At 37.3% G+C, this 21,800-nt stretch overlaps 1 pseudogene across 1 annotated transcript; it reads right to left on the bottom strand.

Moving 5' to 3' along the window:
- Nucleotides 1–601: 601 nt before the first annotated feature.
- On the bottom strand, nt 602–1,807 carry LOC308263394 (UDP-glucuronosyltransferase 2B31-like; annotated as a pseudogene). The gene is made up of 2 exons: nt 1,544–1,807; nt 602–1,179 (listed from the first exon to the last, which is right to left on the bottom strand). The product of its transcript is annotated as a UDP-glucuronosyltransferase 2B31-like (transcript).
- Nucleotides 1,808–21,800: the final 19,993 nt, after the last annotated feature.

The raw sequence follows: 21,800 nt of genomic DNA, 5'->3' as shown, positions 1-21,800 counted from the left end.
AAAGATTAATTGGAAAAAAAGTAAAGTTGTGAAATAAAAGTTCTTACTAAATAGTTCAGTATTATTGTAGGTAGCAGATAGGTAGATTATATTTCTCATTCTACATATATTCCACTGGAAGATCACATTAGAGGAAAGTAACACACATCTTTTCAAGTGATTTATGCACGAAGTGATGCTCAAGCCAATGTGCAGTGAGAAACAAGCAGCATGGTTTGTTTCTCAAAACCAACTGGAAAGTGTGTCTTGTTCCACAATTCTAACGATAAAATATTTTCATCAGAAAAAGTTTAAACTATAAAAGTGTGTACCCAAATGATGCTAAAACATACCAAATATTTGCAATATTATACTGTAACTATGAATAGATTTGTTTCATGTTTTGATATTCACAAATAACTTGGAAACTACAGTTAAACTCAATGTATTGTTAGAGTAACACTTGTAAATTATAGCAGTAATTTAAAATAGATGATCATATCGTTTTAGTACTTGTATTTCCCCATTTTTCAAGGAGGAATCTGTAATCAAAGCTATTTTTTTCTGGAGTATATTGGAGAAGGCCCAGGGATCAGGACTCCTTCTTCAGGTCTACATACAACTACTCCCTTTTTGTCTTCTTGCCTGTTTTAAATATCTTCTGACAACCAAACAGACAACACTTGGTGATGATTTACACCACAGTTGCCCACAGGCCAGCAGGAACCCAGTCACATCTAAGGAGTAGTACTGGTACCAGGTGAGGTCACGGGCTGCAACCCGCAGATGCTTGGCTCCTTTGTGGCACATGACAAACTCGACCTAGAAGACAGTTCAGTTCAGGGGATTAACAGGCTGGTCATGGTGAATTCTTGACAATCTCATGGCATTCTCTTTATATGAAGTGTCATTAATAACCGTCTTCAGTGCATTGAGCAAATCAGCACTTGACATTGTAAGAAAATCCAATCGAACAGCTGTTCCCTTGGCCTTCATGTAAACAATATTATCAGGTTGATCTGCAAACAAAGGGATGCCCACTAGGGGAATCCCATGGTATATTGCTTCATAGATGCCATTGGTGCCACCATGAGTTATAAAAGCTTTTGTTTTGGGATGACCAAGAAGGTCATTATGGGGAATCCACTTGAATAGCTGAGTGTTGGATCCTAAGGTATCTGGCTTCTTCCCATTAAATCTCTGTGGGGAGCCATTAAGGTTTTCCCCTTTAAGAATACTTCTGACTGTCCTTTGCCCAGAGGCAATAAGGTTTGGGGTCATGGAAAGTTCAAGGTCTGAGAGAAGCTCAGGTGGAATTGATTGGTTTGACCGTTATGCGCACAGGTGGTGATGTCATGAGGGTTGATTGACCGGGAGCTGTATAAATAGGACAAGAGTGATAAACCTGGGATCGGTCAGTAGAGATATCGACCCGGGAGTGTACTGGCAATCCTTCCATAAGAGAATTAAGTATTCTATGAATAAAATTCATTAAATAAAATTCTTTTCATCCTCACTCCTCTCTTCAGAACCCATACTTTTGCCGGCTGACTCCGGCAAATCTCCAAATGACCTTTTGTGGAATCTGTGCAAGAGCTGATGCAATCAAGTTGGCTCTTTCTTTGGTCATATTTCCAACCATGGACCCCAGGGAAAACACAACACCACCATTTTCTCCAGGGCTCTGGACAAAGTCTTCCAATTCCTTAGTCAGAGGTTTGGCAGGCTTGCAGTGGAGCCCTCCAACAAAATAAAAATTTGGTAAGGCTGGGTGAGGAAATTCCAAGTCCCAGTAGGATCAAATGAGCCATATATCTGCTTTGCTCATCTTCTCTTGTAGTGTAGTGGGTCGTCCTTGCCTCACAGCAGGCTCTGATTCGAGCCTCCTCTTCACCCAGCAGGTTGTCCCACATTCCCGAGGTGTGTGGTGGTAGTATTCCACCTCTGAGGTAATTTCTTCAAAAGTTCCAGGTGTATTACATCAGATCTCTGCCACCCCTGAGTACTTGCTGCTGCCAATGCAACTGTCTCCACCATTTCAAATCTTTCCCAAGCTCTTTTCCCATACTGCACAAGAGATTTTTTTTTTAAATCATGCATCAGGTATAGCGGTGAGTGCCTGTAATCCTAGTAGTTGGTAGGCTACAGGGGGATCACAGATTTGAGGCCAACCTCAGCAATTAGTGAGGGCCTCTGCAACTTAGTGAGACCCTGTTTCAATGAATAAATAAATATGTAAATAAACAAATAAAAATAGGGCTTGAGATGTAGCTCAGAGGTAGAATACCCCTGATTTCTAATCCCCAGGACCACACACACACACACACACACACACACACACTATATATATATATATATATATATATATATATATATATATATATATATATTCTTTTGGTGGTACTGGGGTTCCTGGAAGCCCTTCTACCTCTGGGCTGGGCTACATTCCCTGACCTATTTTTACTTGGAAACAGGATCTCCTAAGCCAGCGCACGTGGCTGGCTTCGAACCTGCGCGATCCTCCTGTCTCTGCCTCCCAAGTGCAGGGATTACAAGTGTGCGCCACTACACCCAGCTATATATAATATTTATATATCCTGATGGGTCCAGCTGTGGGGCTGAGCAGGAAGGAGAGTGCTGATAGCCCAAACAGCACCACACGAGCCAGGAGATGTGTCAAGCAGGATCTCATTTATTTCTCTCAGGCAACCCAATTTAAAGCAAAAAACTGCAAGGGGGATTTCCAACAGGAAACTATTCTAACCTATCAAGCTAAAGGTCACTCTTGCATGTGCAAAGCACATAACTTGCGGCCAATCATTATCTAGTGCACGAGGGGTTCACAAGCACGGAAGCATTATTTGAGCCAATAAGGCTCAACATTACCAAATTGGGCTAGCGGGGGCAAGGAGAGTAGTTACACCCTCTATACCCACTCGGTGCTACATTTTGCAGATTCATCGGAAGTTCTGTCAGGTGGTTGCACAGACATCAACGCGCTTGGCGCTACATGTAGCTAATTCATCGGAAGTTTTGCCAGGCAGTTTGAGCAGACCCCAATCCAACATATATATAATTATATATCCAAAATATATATAATTATATATCCTAAAATATATATAAATATATATAATATGCATATGTATATTTATGTATATGTGTGTATGTGTGTGTGTGTGTGCAATCATGTGTCTATAATATAAGAACTGGATGAGCTTAAAAAGAAAAAATTTACTCAAATTATAAGAATTATCAACAAGTAAAAATTAAATCATATGCGTGCATGTGTGTGTGTATGTGTGTGTGTATGTGTGTGTGTGTGTGATTTCTATTAGGAATTGCACTCAGGAAAGCATTCTACTTTTGAGCTATACTGTCAGCCCTAGCTTTTATTTTTTATTTTGAAACAGGTTCTTGCTAGGTTGATGAGTCTCACTACTTTCTGAGGCTGTCCTCAAACTTGCAATTATCCTGTTTCAGCCTCCCAAATATTGGGATTGCAGGCATGTGCCACCACACCCGAAAAATGGAAACATTTTTAAGTGAAATAGAAGCAATGTAATACAATCAAGGAACCTAAAGAAAATAGGAGGAAGTAAGGAAAGTTCAGCAATTGAGAATAGCTGATATTACTTAAAACTGATTTTTAGAATAAGAATGCCTAAGAAACATATAGGAAAATATCAATAATTAATTGAAAAAAATGATTTAAAGTTGAGAGAGAAGACAAATCTTCAGGTTGAGAAGTCCTGCTGAGCAAGGGAGTGGTACACAGCTAGAAACACTAGTGCATTGCACACCACTGAGTGAAGAGGGACCCTAAAAATACTCAGAAAAAAACATGTTACCACTTACAAATCTTCTCGGTAACGCTGAATACTAGAGTTCTCTAAGGAAGAAGAGTAATTTTCTCTAGAATCTCATGTCTTATTAGACTCGAGTGAGAGAAAGAAATAAGGAATTTCTAGCCATAAAACTATTCAGAAAATTTTCTCTCCGTGCAACATGTTAAAAAATATTTCTTGTGGATATTCTTTGTAAAACAATGCATAACCCCTAGAATAATCTACTGGATTTTAGAAAGAGGCTAATTAACTTCATAAACAAAGTTTTAAAAAAGCAATACTTCTGCTCTAAAAATTAACTATTTAATTAAAATATATAAGAATTCTAGTAATTCTGGTGAAATGATAAGAACTGCAATTGTTTCTTCACAAAGAAAGAATAAAAATTAAAAACTTAGAAGTTTTTAAAACTCCAAAATTCTTCAAAAATTTATTTAGCAACTTAGGACAGGTTTTGAGTATTTAAAAGAAAAGGAATTCATTGATATTGAGATTTTAAACATATTTGTTAATATCTAAGCATAGACCTCTATCTGTCTTCATTAAGATCATAATCACAAAATATTTCTAAGGTTAATAATATTTACATACTCAATATAATGTTCCAGCTTTATCCATTGTAATTCAATTTTCAGAAGAAAGGACAGACATAACTGGTTTTGCAGAAAGAATATGGTATAAAGACTATGGATAATTAGATAACCTAAAACAGCTTTCCACTCAAAATGTATAGCACAACTAGGGGGAAAGAATGCTGATTCTTGCAGAACTCAACTTAGAATAAAAGGAAGAAATTTACTTAGAGCAAATCATTAAGAAGGAGATGCTAAGTCCCTGATTTCTATTCCCAGTACCGGAAAAAGAAGGAGGAGGAGGAGGAGGAGGAGGAGGAGGAGGAGGAGGAGGAGGAAAGTTAGGAGCTGCTAATCCTAATGCCAGGCTGCTAAACCTTGGCACTCCACTCACTGAGAGAGAAGTCGCTGAAAATGCTGATCTCAATGCAGGTCCCCCAAGGGAATATATAAAGAGAAAGAGGGCCTAGGCCTTCCTGAGGAGATGGCAACTGCAGGGAGGACTGGTGGTGAGAACCCAACCCTGGAAACACTGGGGAAAACAATTACAAAATCCCCAAGGATTGCCTGGAGCAGTGAGGCTGTGGCCCAGTGAGCAAGGAATCATAGGACGAGCAACCCAAAGGTTAGGCACAGTCAGGCATGTGGAGACTTAATAGCCATGATATGTAGTTTAGAAAAATAAGCTTTAATAGAAAAGAATCCATTAGAGGGTTTAAGGTAAAATTGTTGGAATCCGATTTTTCGAAAAAGAAGATGACTTCTGTTGAAGGAGTCATCTTCTCTATCTTCTATTCACTTCATTTCCCCAGTTTGTTTCACTCAGCCTAATATAATCACCAAGTCCCAGAAAACCGACTGTTGGTAGTAGTGCTACATAAAAAAATCAAGGCTTTTTTTTTTTTTTTTTTTGGTGGTATTGGGTTGCTGGAAACACTTCTACCTCCGGGCTACACTCCCGGACCTATTTTATATTTTTATTTGGACACAGTGTCTCTTAGCCAGTGAGGCTTACTTCGAACCTGCATGATCCTCCTGTCTCTGCCTCCCAAGTGCAGGGATTACAAGCGTGCGCCACCATGCCCAGCTCAAGGCATTTTTAAAATGTCTACTTTTCATTCATTCTAACATCTCTGACAGGGGTACCCCAGGTTTTTCATATGTCACCTTTACTTCTATTATTTGTAACAGGGCTGGAGGAGAGTCATCTGAAAGTTTTCAGGGGACAATAGAGAGAATTTGAGCTATTAGAAATGAGAACACTGCGTAAATCTTCACTGGGTCTTAAGAAAGGAGGAGTATATCTGGTGCCCAAGCAGGAATATTAGTGATTGCAAGGAAAACTGCTATGCTAAAAATAACTTTAATTTGAACTGCTATGCCCACTAAACTCAGATTAGTGGCATGAGGCTAGTGCGGAAAAAAAGGAGAATTCAAAGAAATGTGACATGTTGTTTTGTAAGATTGTAAATTGAATACAATACTAGACATGAATGGTATGTAGCATCTCTTCTTCAACTGGCTATCAGTTTATTCACTTTAACCAAACAACAAAAAAAAAATAGCTAAATGGTAGGTATTTTTATTTTTTTAATATTTTTATTTGTGCATTGTAATCATATATCGCATTGGAATACAAGACTTGAGAGGATATACAAGCACACATCATGCAATTAGCCTTCATCCAGTCCCTACCCCATTCCCTCCCCCTCCCTTGATCCCACACTTATTTGGTGATTAACTTTGATACATTTGTTTATGTACCTCCTGCATATTAAGGAGGCTCCACCCTCCCCTATTCCATACCCTCTGATTGGTCACCTTAATTGCTTCACTATAGGGCCCTTTCTATAACTCAACGTCTTCCTGTTGCCCCTTTCCTCCTGGTTATTGCTGATTAGGGGAAGCATCTGGTTTTTATTTTCTGTGATATTTCTCTGTGCATGCTGCTTTGCAAGTACCAATCCCACTCTTGACGGCCCCAGTAGTGGCCTGGCTACCTGGTGGACTGATCCAGACCTTGCTGGCTCAAGCAGCTGCCTTGCCTCATGGGAGGCCCCGATTCTGGCCTCTCTGGCCCGCACACTGGCCTAACCCCTCGGCTGGCTCTGATCCCGGCCTTGGTTGCCCCAGCACTGGCCTTGCCTCATGGCAGGTTCCAATCCCAGCCACACTGGCCCCAGCACGGGCATAACCCCTCGGCAGGCTCCGATCATGGCCTTGGAGGTCCCAGAAGCAGCCTTGCCTCACGGTATGCTCCAATGCTGGCCGTTGGCCCCAGCACCGGCCTAAGCCCTCAGCAGTCTCTGTTCCCGGCCTCGGAGGCCCTAGCACCAGGCTTGCCTCACAGCAGGCTCCAATCCTGGCCTAACTGGACTCAGCACCGGCCTAACCCCTCGGCATGCTCTGATCCCGGCCTCAGAGGCTCCAGCACTGGCTTTGACTCACAGCAGGCTCCAATCCCAGCTTAGCTGTGTCTGTCACCGGCCTCAACCCTCGGCAGGCTCCAATCCGAGGACCCTCTTCTCCCAGCCACTGGTCCCACGTTCTCGAGGGTGCATGGTAGTAGCATTCTGCCTCTGGGGTCATTACTTCAGAGGTTCCAGGTGTAATGCATCAGATCTCTGCCTCCCCTGAGTACTGGCCACTGCCAATGCCACTGTCTCCACCATTTCAAATCTTTCCCAAGCTCTTTTTCCACTCTGAATGTTGTCCAGTGTTCCTAAACATGTGCGATGGTAGCATTCGACGTTTGGTGTAATTTTTTCAAAAAATAAGGTTGGTAGGCTCCGATTTCTGCTTCTCCTGAATACAAGTCTCCACCGCCATCGTGGAGACCACTTCCAACACCATCTTTCTCCTAGGTCTCCGCTAAACTCTCCTTACAAGTAGTGTCCAAGATTCTTAAGAATGTAGAGAAGAAGCAGTCCTCCTTCGCGGGGAATTTTTCCAAAAGTTCCAGTTCATTTGGATAAGTTTTGTCTGCATCTCCAGTATCCTGACATCCGCCACGGCCTTCTTGACCCCTCTCTGATATTTTTCTTTTTTGTTCTTTTCCATTTTTTTTTAATAAGAGAAGACAGTATGTGTGGTTTGAGGAGGTTGTGGGATCAGGCACCCAGTAGGACTGTGACCTGGGCCTGGTTTTCCCAGGGGTCCAGCATGCTCCACACGACTCCGTCTTGGGACCAGAGTTCTGTGACCTGGGCCCCGGCTCTTCCAGGGGTCCGGCATACCTTGCCTGACCCCCGCCCAGGGTCCAGGGCCTGGCGACCAGGCCCCAGTTTCTCCAGGGGTCTGGCGTGCTCCGCGCTATCCCGCCCGGGGCCCAGGGTCCTGCGACCTGGCCCCGGTTTCTCAGGGGGTCCAGCATGCCCCACCTGACCCCCGTCCGGGGCCCAGGGCCTTGCAATCGGGCTCAGGTTTCTCCAGGGGTCTGGCGTGCTCCTTGTGGTCCGGCCCGGGGCCCAGAGTCCTGCGACACAGGCCCCAGCTTTTCCGGGGTCCGGCGTGCCCCGCCTGACCCCCGTCCAGGACCCTGGTAGGTATTTTTAATCTACATCCTTAGTGGTGTTTATTTGGAGGCAAGACTGATCACCTATGATTGAGTCAATTCTTCAAACTTCATAATTGTTTTAAAAAAAGATTTGCGCCAATAAAAAGTGTGCATTTTGGGTTTGGCTTTTGTCTAGCATACACTGTCTTTTTCTCATCTGAAAATAAGTTATATGTATATGTAGATAGGTAAACATGTTAGTTTTTTGAAGTTATATTAGAACATAGTTGTATAATTTGTTTTTTCTTGAATTTCAGAGTTTTAACTGGGTGTGGTAGAACACACCTGTAATCCAATACTTGGGAGGCTGAGACAAGAGGATGGCAAGTTTGAGGCCAGTTCAACAACTTAACAAGACCCTCAGCAAAAGAGCAATATCCTGTTTCAAAATTTAAAAATAAATTAATTAAAAAGTGTTGGATGTGTAGCTTGTGGGAAGACTGCCTGTGGGTTCAATCCCCATTATGACTAAATTAATTAAGTAGTTAAAAGTCTGATATTTTAAAGTAAGCATTCATCTATCTCCACGTCGGTTCTTAAAAGTAAACCATTACAATAATGACATGCATCAGAATCAATAAAAATATGTATTTTATTCCCTTTTGAATTTGAGTTATGATGCTGAAATTCTATGACTGCCATTATTGAAACACATTTAATGAGATTATGCTAACCATTTGTGCTGGCATAAATTTACTGTTTCATTGTAAGATTAATTTTTTTCTCCAGTTAGCAACCACAATCTCAGGCACATTTCACACCGATTTCTGTGCTGAGTGAATGGGAGAAAACTGATGTGGCTTCATAATCTTAGGGAATGCTGACCAAGCAGCAGAGTCTCATTCCGTTGACAATGCCCATGTTCAGTGCAAGGCAGATTTTTTTTTTCATTTATTTTAAATATTGGGGTCAATAATAATCTTCATGAACAAAAAATCTGCAATGTATAAAAATAAGACTTGAGAACTAGTATTGACTATTTTATGGAAAATAATCAAAAGGATAAACAAAAATTTCTTTTTTATTTTTTCCTTTTTATTTTTTAAAATTTATTTTTATTTTTATATATATTTTAAATTTTTTATTAGTGCATTATATTCATAAATCATATTCGGGTAAAAATCTTGTGTGTACATATATGTACTCATCACTGATTTAACCCCTACCCAATTCCCACCCCATTCCCTCACCATCCTTCCTTCCCTTGCTTGGCTTAGTGGTTGACTTCGATATGTTTAAGTACACTGTGTGTGCAAATCTAACAGGTTTTTTTTTTTTGTGTGTGTGGTACTGGGAGTGGAACCCAGAGGCTTTCTACCTCTGGGATATGCTCCCAGACCTATATTTTATTTGGAAACAGGGTTTCACTAAGTTGATGAGAGCCTCACTGAGCAGCTGAGGCTGGCTTTGAACCTGTGCGATCCTCCTGTCTCAGCCTCCCAAGTGAGGGGATTACAAGCATGCACCACCACGCCTGGCCAGATTCTTTTTTGATGAAACTGCCATGCACTTCAAAACCATCATCATTAATTTTGCTTTTGTCCAATGCTAGATAATTTTTTAACTTCTGTCTATGACTAATTCCTCTCCTCTTTTCTAGATGCATACCCAACCCTTGCTTCCTAACACACATACTCTCTCTCACACACACACAAACACACACAGAGAATTTATTTAAGATGTCTGTAAACCTTGATTAATGTGTCATTAACAGCAAAGTATTATTCTACAAAGCACCATGCCCAAGATGATTAGCACTAGAATTGCTTACTCCAGCCTCAACCTCACCAATAACCCAGATTCTTTCACCTCGTCAGCTCTGAATCTCTAGGAGAAATACTGAGACATGAGGCTACAGATCCCATGCTCATAGATGAGAACTACACTCCCACACATGACATAAAGATATTGGAGCAAAAGGAGAGCATGCCTTCTGATGGTTCCTTTTTGGAGTAAGGAAGCATCTTCAGAAGCACCTCCACTGACTTCCTTTATCATCTCCTCACTTGAAATGCCTCAAGTATTCATGAGGCAAAGGAAAGGAAATGAAGTGCAGGTAAATGGAAGGGCAGTGAGAGAAATGAAGTGCATGTAAATGGAAGGGCAGTGAGAGAAATGAAGTGCATGTAAATGGAAGGGCAGTGAGATTACTGGAGTAAAATTGAGATTCTACTAAAAATAAAACATTGGACTGGAAGAAGTCACATATAAATTATTGGTAAACAAACAGTACACATTAAATTATTCTTCACAGAAAACACTCATTGTCCACTAAAATAAAATTAGAAGATAGAATTAAGATCTCAAATCTAATACCTTGTATGGCTAAATTTATTAGTAAAATTTCTAGGATGAACTTTTCTGTCTATAACTTAAACACATTTTTATTAATATCCATCCTAAATATGGTTTACCTGTCTTAAAATAAATATCACTAGCCAGGCGTGGTGGCGCACCTTTGTAATCCCAGCATTTGTGAGGCGGAGACAGGAGGATCTGGGTTCGCAGACAGCCTCAGCTACTTAGTGAGGCACTTTGCAACTCAGCAGTAAGAATAAGAAATAGGCCGGGTGTGGTAGCACATGCTTGTAATCCCCATGCTTGGGAGGCTAAGACAGGAGGATCACGCAGGCTCTAAGCCAACCACGCTGGCTTAAGAGACCCTGTTTCCAAATTTAAAGAAAAGTATAAAATAGGTCTAGGAGTGTAGTCCAGAAGTAGAGGTTTTCTTGGACCCCAGTACGACCAAAAACAAAATAGAATAAGAAATAGGGCTAGTAATGTCACTTGGAGGTATAATGGCCCTGGTTTGCATCCCCATTACTGCAAAAACAAACAAACAAACAAATAAATAAATATCACTTAAAATAATGAAGTTTATACACACATTAATTCTGATTTCTAAAGAAATATCTTCCAAAATGGTTGCACTAATTTGCAATCCCATAAACAGTGTATTAGAGTTCCCTCTTCTCCACATCCTAGCCAGCATTCATTGTTGTTTGTGTTTTTAATGATTGCATTCTAATTGGAGTTAGGTGAAATCTCGGGGTAGTTTTGATTTGCATCTCTCTGATTGCTAATGATATTGAGCATTTTAACATTTGCTCCATAAATGTTATTCCTCTCATGATAATATAGATTTTGCTGCTCCTTTATCAGTAAACATAATTTATATTATACAAAATTTATTGGAAAATAGGTTTTTAAAAATCAAAACTGAGATAGAAATATAAATCAACACACATTTTGTTTTGTTGCACTTGGTTTCTTGAGATAAATTTTCCATTTGAATTCTGGGTATTTCTTATTTTCTTATATATTTTGCCAGAAATGGTGAAGAGTTTTAATTTTACTCTATCTGTAATTTAACAAGATTACCTAACAAAGTTTTATAGAAGAAACTTAAAAGAAATAAGAACTCATGATCAGAAGCAAATAAATTTTCTTCCCATGGTACAGTAAATAACACTAGTCTCCACATATTTTCATCCTTTATTCCCAAGTTCCCAGGAAAGACTTGGATCCAGATAGGGTCCTGTGCACTTGGTAGTTTCCATTAAACAAAAAGAATTCGGAGCTTAGAAAATTCTATTTTTTATAATGGACACAAAAATTACTGTCCTACCCTCCAAAGGGAGACATTGCTTTATTACACTGGACAATAGGGGTCCCTTGAACATATTTTGGAGAAAGACACTGTCTTTATCTTCCAAAACTATTAAGAAAGCTGTCATTGGTCCAGAAGGAAATACAATCTTTAACTTCTCATACTGTTCATTATACAAAAATCCTTGAAAAATAGTCCAGGACAAATAGAAGTCAATGCCTTACAAAGCATGCAGAAATGTGAGATATATCTGAAGAATTGGTGTTCAACATTTATCAATCTCATTTGCTAACAAGTATTAAATAATATCTACTTGAAGAACTGAACCAGTTGTATTTCGAGGACCAATCATTATATAATTAATATTTATTAAAATAACCAAAGAGAGATCTACATGGAAAAATCTTTTGGTTAAGTTAAAATAGTATTGAGCCTAAACTTGATCAGGTTTAGAGTATTCATTATTTAGTTAGAAATGTAAGGTTCCCTGCTTTTCTAGTAAAATTCTTATCTTCATAAAGGGTCTTAAGAGCAAGCCAAGATATGCTGGTCTTGCATTCTTGTAGTGATGATAATGTACAATAGAAAATAAGACTCCAATGCTCATTTATCATTTAGGATGACAGATTGAGAGCAGCTGCAAGCACGAAGCTGACAATTCTGCCCAGGATGATGTACAGCACAAACCAGAATGATCTTAAGACACATTAACTTTATAATAGTATACAGTGACCATCACTGATCTGGTATGCAAAATGCTTGTGATAATATTACGGGTCAAAGCAAGAGTACATTGTGGATTGACTTAGGACCACAAGACATAATATTCATAAGACAGGGTACTATTAAGTGTGTGTATTTTGAGAAACATATGGCTTTTTGTAAAATTTCTTAAAAATATGTGTAAACATACATTTTACTTGAAAAACTGTGAAACATATTATGAAATAATGATGGCCCAAAATTAAAAGTAGCATGGGAGAAAATGATACAAAAAGATCATCTTAAGGCAACCAATGATTACCCTCCTCATTAGTTCACAGATGCGTGGACTTTGTGGAAACAGGGTGGAGGTCATAAGAAATTAAGGCAAGTTAAGGTGTTTTTAAGTCTCAAACAAGCATATAATAGCAATAAACTCTCTAGACTAAGTCTGAAAACTTACAAAATCAACTTTAGTTTCAGATGTAGCATTAGTTATCTTTTTATCTCCCATTGTGTAGATTAATTATCACATATTTCACTCCAATAACTCCAGTACTTTGAAAGCTGAGACAGAAGAATTCCAAGTTCAAGACCAGCCTCAACAATTTAGCAAGACCCTGTTTCAAAGAATAAATTTAGTTTCTGTCCAATCTCTAGGCACACAGCACCTCAATTATTTGAAATATCTCACGTGACATGCCTATTTATAGCCCAATGAGTAAACTAAATCCTATGTCTGGGATCACTGAACACCCTCTGGCCAAGGACTTGTTGCCAAGAGAATCAACCATATAATTAGAGAGTTAATCACCATTCACCAATGACCAGTGATTTAATTAATCATGCCTATCTAATGAAGTTTCTATTAAAATCTCAAAAGGACAGTTTTTGGAGAATTTTCTATCCATGTTACTGAATATGTAAAAGTTGGGACAGCCAGAGATGGCATGGAAGCTCTATACTTATTTCCCCAGGCTTTCCTCTACGTACCTCTTCATCTGGTTACTTATTTGTTAATTTAAAATAACTTAACCCTAACCCTAACCATTTGTCAAAAATCTGTTGTCCCAAGTTCTGTGAACTGTGTTAACAAATTAATCTAGAAGGGGGTCATTGGAACCTTCAGTTTGTAGCTAACTTCTAACTTTGTATAGAAATGTTGAGTAATCTGAGAACATACTACTTATGGTTTGCAACCAAAGCATGGGTCAGTCTTGGAAGGTATTTATGTTGGGGATGTGTGTATATATATTTACAACTATCAATTACTTATTATATAATTACATATATATATATAATCACCTATATTACATCTTATACAATTATAATTATCAATTACAGATAAATATATGCATGTGTGTTTGTTACTGAGGACTGGAACACTGGAACATGGGCATTCTACCTCTGAGGTGATATATATATATATATATATATATATATATATATATATGCGCATATATATGTATATATATATATAAATACACTAAATCAAACTGTTCACATGTTTTTACCCAGAAAATAGGATTAAGACTTGAGAGAATATTGAGGTTATATGTTTATGCAAAGGTTAAATTTTTATCATAAACATCTATCAATTCAGTAATGTATTAAAAATTTAGTTCAAAAGTAAAAAAATCAGATCCACCAATTCTAAATGGAAAACGAATGTATATTCATTGATTAATTTTTGTTGTAACTTTTTCTAGGCCCCAACCCTAACTCAATGATGTACTAATCAATATTAATCCCAATATTTTGTTTTCAAAGCTCTCAATTTGAGCCTTAGGATTTCAGCTAGTTATAAATTTACCTATGTTCTAATTTTGATGAAAATGTATAAAAATAAAGAATTATCCTTTCTATAGGCTTAAAAATCCTCAGAAGAGAATTACAGTGAAGAGGATGAAAACAAGAAGAAGGTATAAATTTATGTTTTTATGTATTTACATTTATAAGCATTATGAAAATAAAACTGTTTACATTCGATATGCTTTAATACATAGAGGAACATAATGGTATAATTTTACCCATTGCTTTTATTTTGAAACTAATTAATGTAAATCATATTTTCAAATGAAGGGATTTTTCATTACTCATTTCTGTAACAGAATCCCAGATGAGAAAGCCTGAAAGGATGTTCAATAGGATATTAAGTTCAATAAAAAGCCATGGGAGATTGTTAAATATGAAGAGTGACATTATCTAATTACTTGTTTTAAAAATAATGCTTTGGCTTTCCTGTGGGAAAAATGATTATAAAATCACAACTGTGTAGGTAGAAAAGCATTTTTGGAGGTGATTGTAGTAATCTAATTAGATGTGATGTAGCTTTTCTCTGTTTAGGAGTTGGTGCATCTTTATATGAATGAATGTTCTTTCTTAGCCCTCAGGACCACACAGTAAGTGCAAGACTAATTAGACCCTGGAAAGGCTTCGAGCGTCTCTTCCTACCTGCTCCTCCAGCTGTGTCTTCAATAATGAAGAATTCAAGGTTGTTCTTCTGTATCCCTAAATTTAGCTCAAAGAACTTTACTTTCTAGAGTAAGAATAAGCCAAAGCTATGGTGCCTTGAGGAAATGCATAGGTAGATTTCTGGAAGTATGTGCTTATGGAAAATCATTAACTGTTTTCTGTGATGTCCTGTCATCCATCATGGTTAGAGTAAAAATGAAGTATCTTTTATTCTGTTCTATTTCTCACTATTGTTTCTTTCCATTTTTTTCTCTTATTCTTAGGAAATCTAGGTACTATCATGCATCTTTTAGAATTTACACCTGTTAGTAATGTGAAACACGCCTTTGGTTTTGAGATGTAACCTAGTCATTCATGCATTCTTATGTGAAACTGAAATTGATGTCAGTGTGCAATCCCTCACTTGCTACATATAGATGCTAAAAATCGGGTAGCTGTTACTATTGTTTTAAATAAAAAGAACACATTCCCTCCTTCTTTGAAAGAGTGTTTACAAAAACACTTTGAGGGGTAAATATTTGGTTTCTATTTTTAATATTGGAAATTAAACTCATATGAGTTTTAAAAAATAATGTTTTTTCCTGTGAACTTTTCAAGCATACATATCATGTTTATTATGTTTTTATTGTATTTACTATCCCTATTCTCCTAATTTCAAGTCATCGTTTTTTGTTAATATTTCCCGAGGATGAAAGAAAACATGTAATACTTGTATTTTTGTGTCCTGTTTTATTTTTTTCATTTAACATGATGATCCCCAATTCTATCCTTTTTTCCTGAAAATGGCATAATTGCACCCTTCTTTATGACTAATACTACACCATTGTGTAACTATAGCACATCGAAATAAAAATGTTTTAGATCCATACATATTATTTTGTTGAGTCATCTTGTATTTAATTAGTTGTCAGTTTAGGTGTAATACATATGAAGCACCCATTGGAAGACAGGCTTTGCAGTGGGCTCTGGGCAAGGACTGACATAAAAAAGCTCCTGGTGCCCACAATTTCACAATTCAGCAAGAATCTGGGAGTGACAGTATTAGAAGTTCAAAAGTGGAGTGGGCATGGTGGTACACACTTGTAATCCCAGCATTTGGGGTTCGTAGATAGCCTCAGCTACATAGTGAGGCCCTTTGCAAGTCAGTGAAACACAGTTTCAAAATAAGAAATAAAAAATAGAGCTGCGGATGTAGCTTGGAGGTAGAATGCCCCTGGGTTCCATCCCCAGTACTGACCTAAAAAAAAAAAAAAAAAAAAAAAAAAAAGTAGGCATTTGTTTCTGGAGCAATCAATGCTGGCAACTTAATAGAAACCATTACTAAAGGTAAAGGGTAAAATGCAGATATTATAATCAGAGGAAAAATGTGAAAAAAAGCAGAGTTATAACTTGTAGGTTCTGTTTTGGAAGGCAGAAATTATCAAACAATAAGAAAAAACATACTCATTTGGTTAGATTTCATTTGATATCCCTAATCCCATGTTCATATCAGTTTTATATTTAATGTATTTTTTAGATTAAATATATAGATGAAAAGTGAAATTTTGGGTATTTCTGAAATTAACTAGCAAGGTGGTGACAGAATTATAATTAAAATTCTACTATTATTAGATCTAAAGAGACTTTTTAAATTTTGTTTTGTTTTTGGTGGTACTGGGGTTCCTGGAAAACCCTTCTACCTCAGGGATACACTCCCAAACCTTTTTTATACTTTTTATTTGGAAACAGGATCTCCTAAGCCAGCGCGGCTGGCTTCGAACCTGTGCAATCCTCCTGTCTCCGCTTCCCAAGTGTGGGGATTACAAGGGTGCACCACCATGCCCGGCTTAAAGAGACTTTTTATTTTTTATTATATCACTTTGTCCTTATTTTTTCATTTAACAACTTACTTTGTCCCTCACATATAGAGAAGTTATGCCCATATATAATCTTTAACCAGCTAATCATTACATGTATTACATGTATTATAAATGATTCTCTCCTTGTTTATTTATTTTTTAATGCTTATTGAAACTAACTAGGAAGGTCATCTTTTAGAAGTGAGAATACTAGAGTGCTATGTGTTTTTGATACTTTGGTGGAGTAGAGAATGATACATCATATTTTGCCGATTATTTAATTAAAAGCATTTCTTAACCAGGAAAAGGTTTCTTAATACTTCCTAGATAAACCCTGTAGTAACATCTAAAATATGGTCTGGGGTTTCCCGAAATCAATCTCTCTCTCTCTCTCTCTCTCTCTCTCTCTCTCTCTCTCTCTCTCTCTCTCTCTCTCTCCTTGTTCTAAAATATTGCAAAGCATCTTCCTGCCTCTTGGGTTTCTCTTTGCTACAATATCATGTAAATTCTCAGAGTTCCATAATACAACGTTAGGGGAAGAAACTAACTCACCTAAAGTTTTCAGGTCTAAACTGGCTCTTTGTATTTTGCTAAATTGTTACCCAACTTCAGAAAGTCAGTTTATGATATGATTATGAGTTAAATTTTCATCACCATTGCCACCATGTTTATCCTTTCATAGACATAAAAAACTCATAAGTCATCTTCTATGAGATGTCAAAGGAGCACAGGGAGATGCAGCTCACTGGAGCCATTTCAACAGTGACTATAAAAATAACATCTGGTTCTTGTTTTCAAGCTAAATGTATTTTTTAATTCACTGCAGGGGACACCACTAGCAGCAGTCAGTGCAATTTATCTAAATCTTTAATACTCAGTGTTTTATTCGGGAACAGAAATATATTTGCTTTCTAAAGAGCATCAAGAGTAAATGTTAAGGGATTCTTTTTAATATTGTAGGATTATGAGCAGGTATTGAATCCATCGATTGAGAATGTGTAACTATCCATCATTGCTGCCATTAAATACAATTTTGTTTTGCCACAAAAAATAACATATATATATATATATATATATATATATATATATATATATATATATATATATTGTGTGTGTGTGTGGTGTGCATGAATGTATGTATTTATATATGGCTACATATATGTATATATATGGATAATAGTTATATAAGAAATGTAAAAGACACTGGTATACATAAAAAGAATTACTAAAAACTTAAATTTAGCAGAATAAACTTGTGGAATTTAAAGTTTGTTAGAAAGTTATTCATTTTCTGCTGAATTTTCTTAAATAAAGGCTGCTCACAGTTTTCTCAGTGTGGTGATGTTTATCAATATGAGACAGGGAGTCTCCAAATATATTCAAATTTCCCTAGAAGTTTACTATTTTGTCTTTTTTATAACTATTTTTCTTAAGATTTTTTAACAAAAAACTTACTGAAGGAAGCTCCTTTTCTTATCATGACTTGAACATTGAGTGTTAATCCTAAATAACTAAAGTTTCTTGTTCTGAAATGTTCTCTTCACACTTATTTATCAACCGAATTCATGAAAAGAATGACTCCATTTATCCTTTGAAGCAAACAATATATAATAAACAATCACTACAGTCCAAGTGCTGAGAAACTTGCATAGACACTTTTCTTAGTAGTAAAGCATGGTAAATAAAAGAACGTGTAAATGCTGACTTATGGACATATAAGCTAGAAAACAAAGTATCTTGGCTAACCATCATGGGACACATCTGTAGTCCCAGTATATGGACCGCTGAGACATGAGGTTTGCAAGTCCTAGGTAAGCCTCAGCAATCTCACATGACCCTCACCAACTTATCAATACTGTGTTTAAAAATAAAAGATAAATACAAAAAGACATGACTGTGTAGCTTGGAGGTGCAATATATAATAAAATAATATATACTATATAAAGACATATATATATATATGTATATTTATGTGTACATATATATATCCTAAGGTATACACATATACATATACATATAGCCCCTGGGTTCAATCCCTTGTATAGGAAAGAAGGAAGGGAGAAAGAGAGAAAGGGAAGAAGGAATAAAGGAAGAGAGGGAGGGAAAAATGGAAGGGAGGAAAAACAAGATATCTCTCAAGATAAATGGAATGATAAGAGGGAATTCATAATTTTTTATATTTTCAAGTTATCTATATGAGGATCAGAAACCTGTATCTGTTATTTATAATTGATTAAAATATTTCCTTTCTTAATTTCCTTCTTGTTAATACTTGTGCATTTAAGAAACCATTGTTTAGATTTTTATTATATATGATGTATGATCAATATATTAAAAACTATGGATAAGAAGAGAGGCAAAAATCAAACAAAAAATTATATACAAAGCACTTTGAAGCTTTTTTTTTTGTGCTGAAGACTGAATCCAGGGACTTTCTATCTCTGGGCCCACCCCTATTTTATTTTTTATTTTGAAAGAGAATCTCATTAAGTTGGAGCAGACCTTACTGAGTAGTCGAGGCTGGCCAGGAACCTGTGTTCCTCCTGTCTCAGCCTACCTAGAATTACAAGAGTGCAGCACACCACCTGGTTTGTAGCATAGTTGTATGCATGTAATTTTATATTGTTTTTAAAAATACAGTGATCTAGCTGGGCATGGCAGTGCACGCTTATAATCCCTGAGATTGGGAGGCTGAGACAGGAGGATTGTACAGGTTCAAAGCCAGCCTCAGCTACTGAGTGAGGCTCTCAGCAACTTAATGAGACCCTATTTCCAAATAAAATGTAAAATAGGTCTGGGAGTATAGCCCGGAGGAAGAAAGCCTCTGGATTCCACCCCCAGTACCACCACCACCACCACCCCAAAAAAAACAACAACAAAAAACCACTGTGTTCTTTTTTCCAAAAAAAATTTGTGTGTTTGTGGTGGTACTGGGGTTCCTGGAAGCCCTTCTACACACACACACACACACACACACACACACACACACACACCACACACACACACCCCAAATAAACACATACACCATATTCTAACTTAAGAATAATCTTTGTAGATATAAATATGGGCTAAATAAATTTGGGCTAAATATATTTGACAAAAATAAGATTATATTGTTTATAAAATCTAGTGATGAACATGTTTAAAGTTAGTTGCATGAGTGCTATGCTTAGCAGAATGACTTTCATACATCACTCATATGCATTTGTCTAGGGTGATAGAGTCACTTCTCAGCTGTGTAATATTGCCTTAGAAACTCCTCCTTATTAATCTGTATATTGATTTAATAAGTCTTATTCATTAGTCATCTTGCTATTTCCTCTACTCCCTTGATGCTGTAAATTATAGTTTATCTCTCTTTCTTCCATTCCAGTCTGATTTTGTGATACATTCCTGGAGGAACTGATAAACCTAAATTTCAATATTTCTATGGGCTCCATGAGAAAATATTTTTTTTTCTTTTTGTAGTACTGGGGATGGAACCCCGGGGCATTGTGCCTCTGAGCTACACCCCCAGCCCTATTATTTAGTCTTTTTTATTTTTATATATATATTTATTTATTTTGGTGGTACTGGGGTTCCTGGAAACCCTTCTACCTCCTGGCTACACTCCTAGACACCTATTTTTTATATTTTAATTTGGAAACAGGGTCTCTAAAGCCAGAGGAGGCTGGTCTCAAACCTGCGTGATCCTTCTGTCTCCGCCTCCCAAGCATGGGGATTACAAGCGTGTGCCACCATGCCTGGCTAGTCTTTATATTTTTGAAACAGTGTCTCACTGAGTTGCAAAGGGCCTCCCTAGGGCCTCACTAAGTAGCTGAGGCTATCTGTGAACCGTGATCCTCCGGTCACAGCCTCCCAAATGCTCAGATTACAAGCATCCCCCACCATGCCCAGCTGAGAAAAATAGTTTTTGAGTAGATTTGTTTTTGGCTTCATGCATAGATCTCTGTATTTTTCCCACTTCTGAAGCATTCTCCAGCCAGATGTATGTTCTGCCTAAGTTCCACTTGTCTTCCAGTCCCTTTTATCCTTTGTCAATAAATACTGGAAAAATTTTTATTTTCAAATCACATATTATTTCTACCTAAAATGAAGATAACTAAAATTTAAAGATCTCTAAACTAAGTTCTTACCAGTATCAAGCCATCCATTTAAAAATTTTGATACATTTCTCATAGGCTCTCCAGATTCCTGTGGCATATTATTGCTTAGAAATACATAGTTTATTACAATATTCATGGAAATGAAAAGTGACTGAGATAATAGTAATGGTCAGTCTCTGCTTAATTACAGCCCACGGCTCTAGAGTTGGATTTCCCAAGGCCAATAAACATTACATATGGATTGTGCTTGTATTCTGCATTACATACTTGATTTATTTTTGCTGAGTAGATGGCATGATTTTATGAAAAAATGTGGCCTCAACTTGATAGTTTTCTGAAACTAAGAGTACTAATTGGTGATGGGGGCATTTCCAGAGGAAGAGAATCTGTACCAAGATTTCCAGAGACTAAAACCCTCCCACTGCCTTCCTTTCATATGAAAATTCTGAAAAGTAAGCTTTTAAAGTACATGGCAGATATTTGGAGTGACTTCAATCCATTGAGTAGATAGGATTTATAAAGTATGAATACTTAAATAATAGACCTCTCTTAATTAAAACTGTGTAGTTCAATGAGAAGAGTTGGTCAAATACACTGATAAATCTAAACAAGAAACATTCAAGACATGCCACCTGCAAAGCAGAGCTAGACTGACCAGAAAGTCAGACACAAGGAGCAAAGGATAAAGAGATAGCCCCAAAGAAATAAGGGTTAGTAGAACTGCCATATTAACAGAAGAACAATAGAAGAATTAATCAACAGGGACAGGAAATAGAACAGTTGGGATGCACAAATATGCAATAGCAGGGAATAAACTTTGTTGTCAGAAAGAGCACCTAGATGAAGACTTCACTTGAAACTTGCCTGTTCTTTAGCTGCGGTGTACTGGTGGCGCAAACCCCAAAGATTGCATGAATCTGCCCTAGTTTTGTTGATCTTCTCTTCTACATTACCCAGAGTAGAGTCTGTCTGTAAATATCCTCAAATAATAAGTAACAGATAAAAGCTTTTTAAGAACACAGAAAGAGCTCAAAAATATCCAATTCTGCTCATATGTTCATATACCAAACCATAGCTTCTTAGAACTAATAATTGTAGAATAAAAAAGTAAGTATGC

The sequence above is a fragment of the Muscardinus avellanarius genome (genome assembly GCF_963383645.1).
Source record: "Muscardinus avellanarius genome assembly, chromosome: 5".
NCBI classification, from domain to species: Eukaryota; Metazoa; Chordata; class Mammalia; order Rodentia; family Gliridae; genus Muscardinus; species Muscardinus avellanarius.
This window is presented reverse-complemented; position numbering and strand designations above follow the sequence as displayed.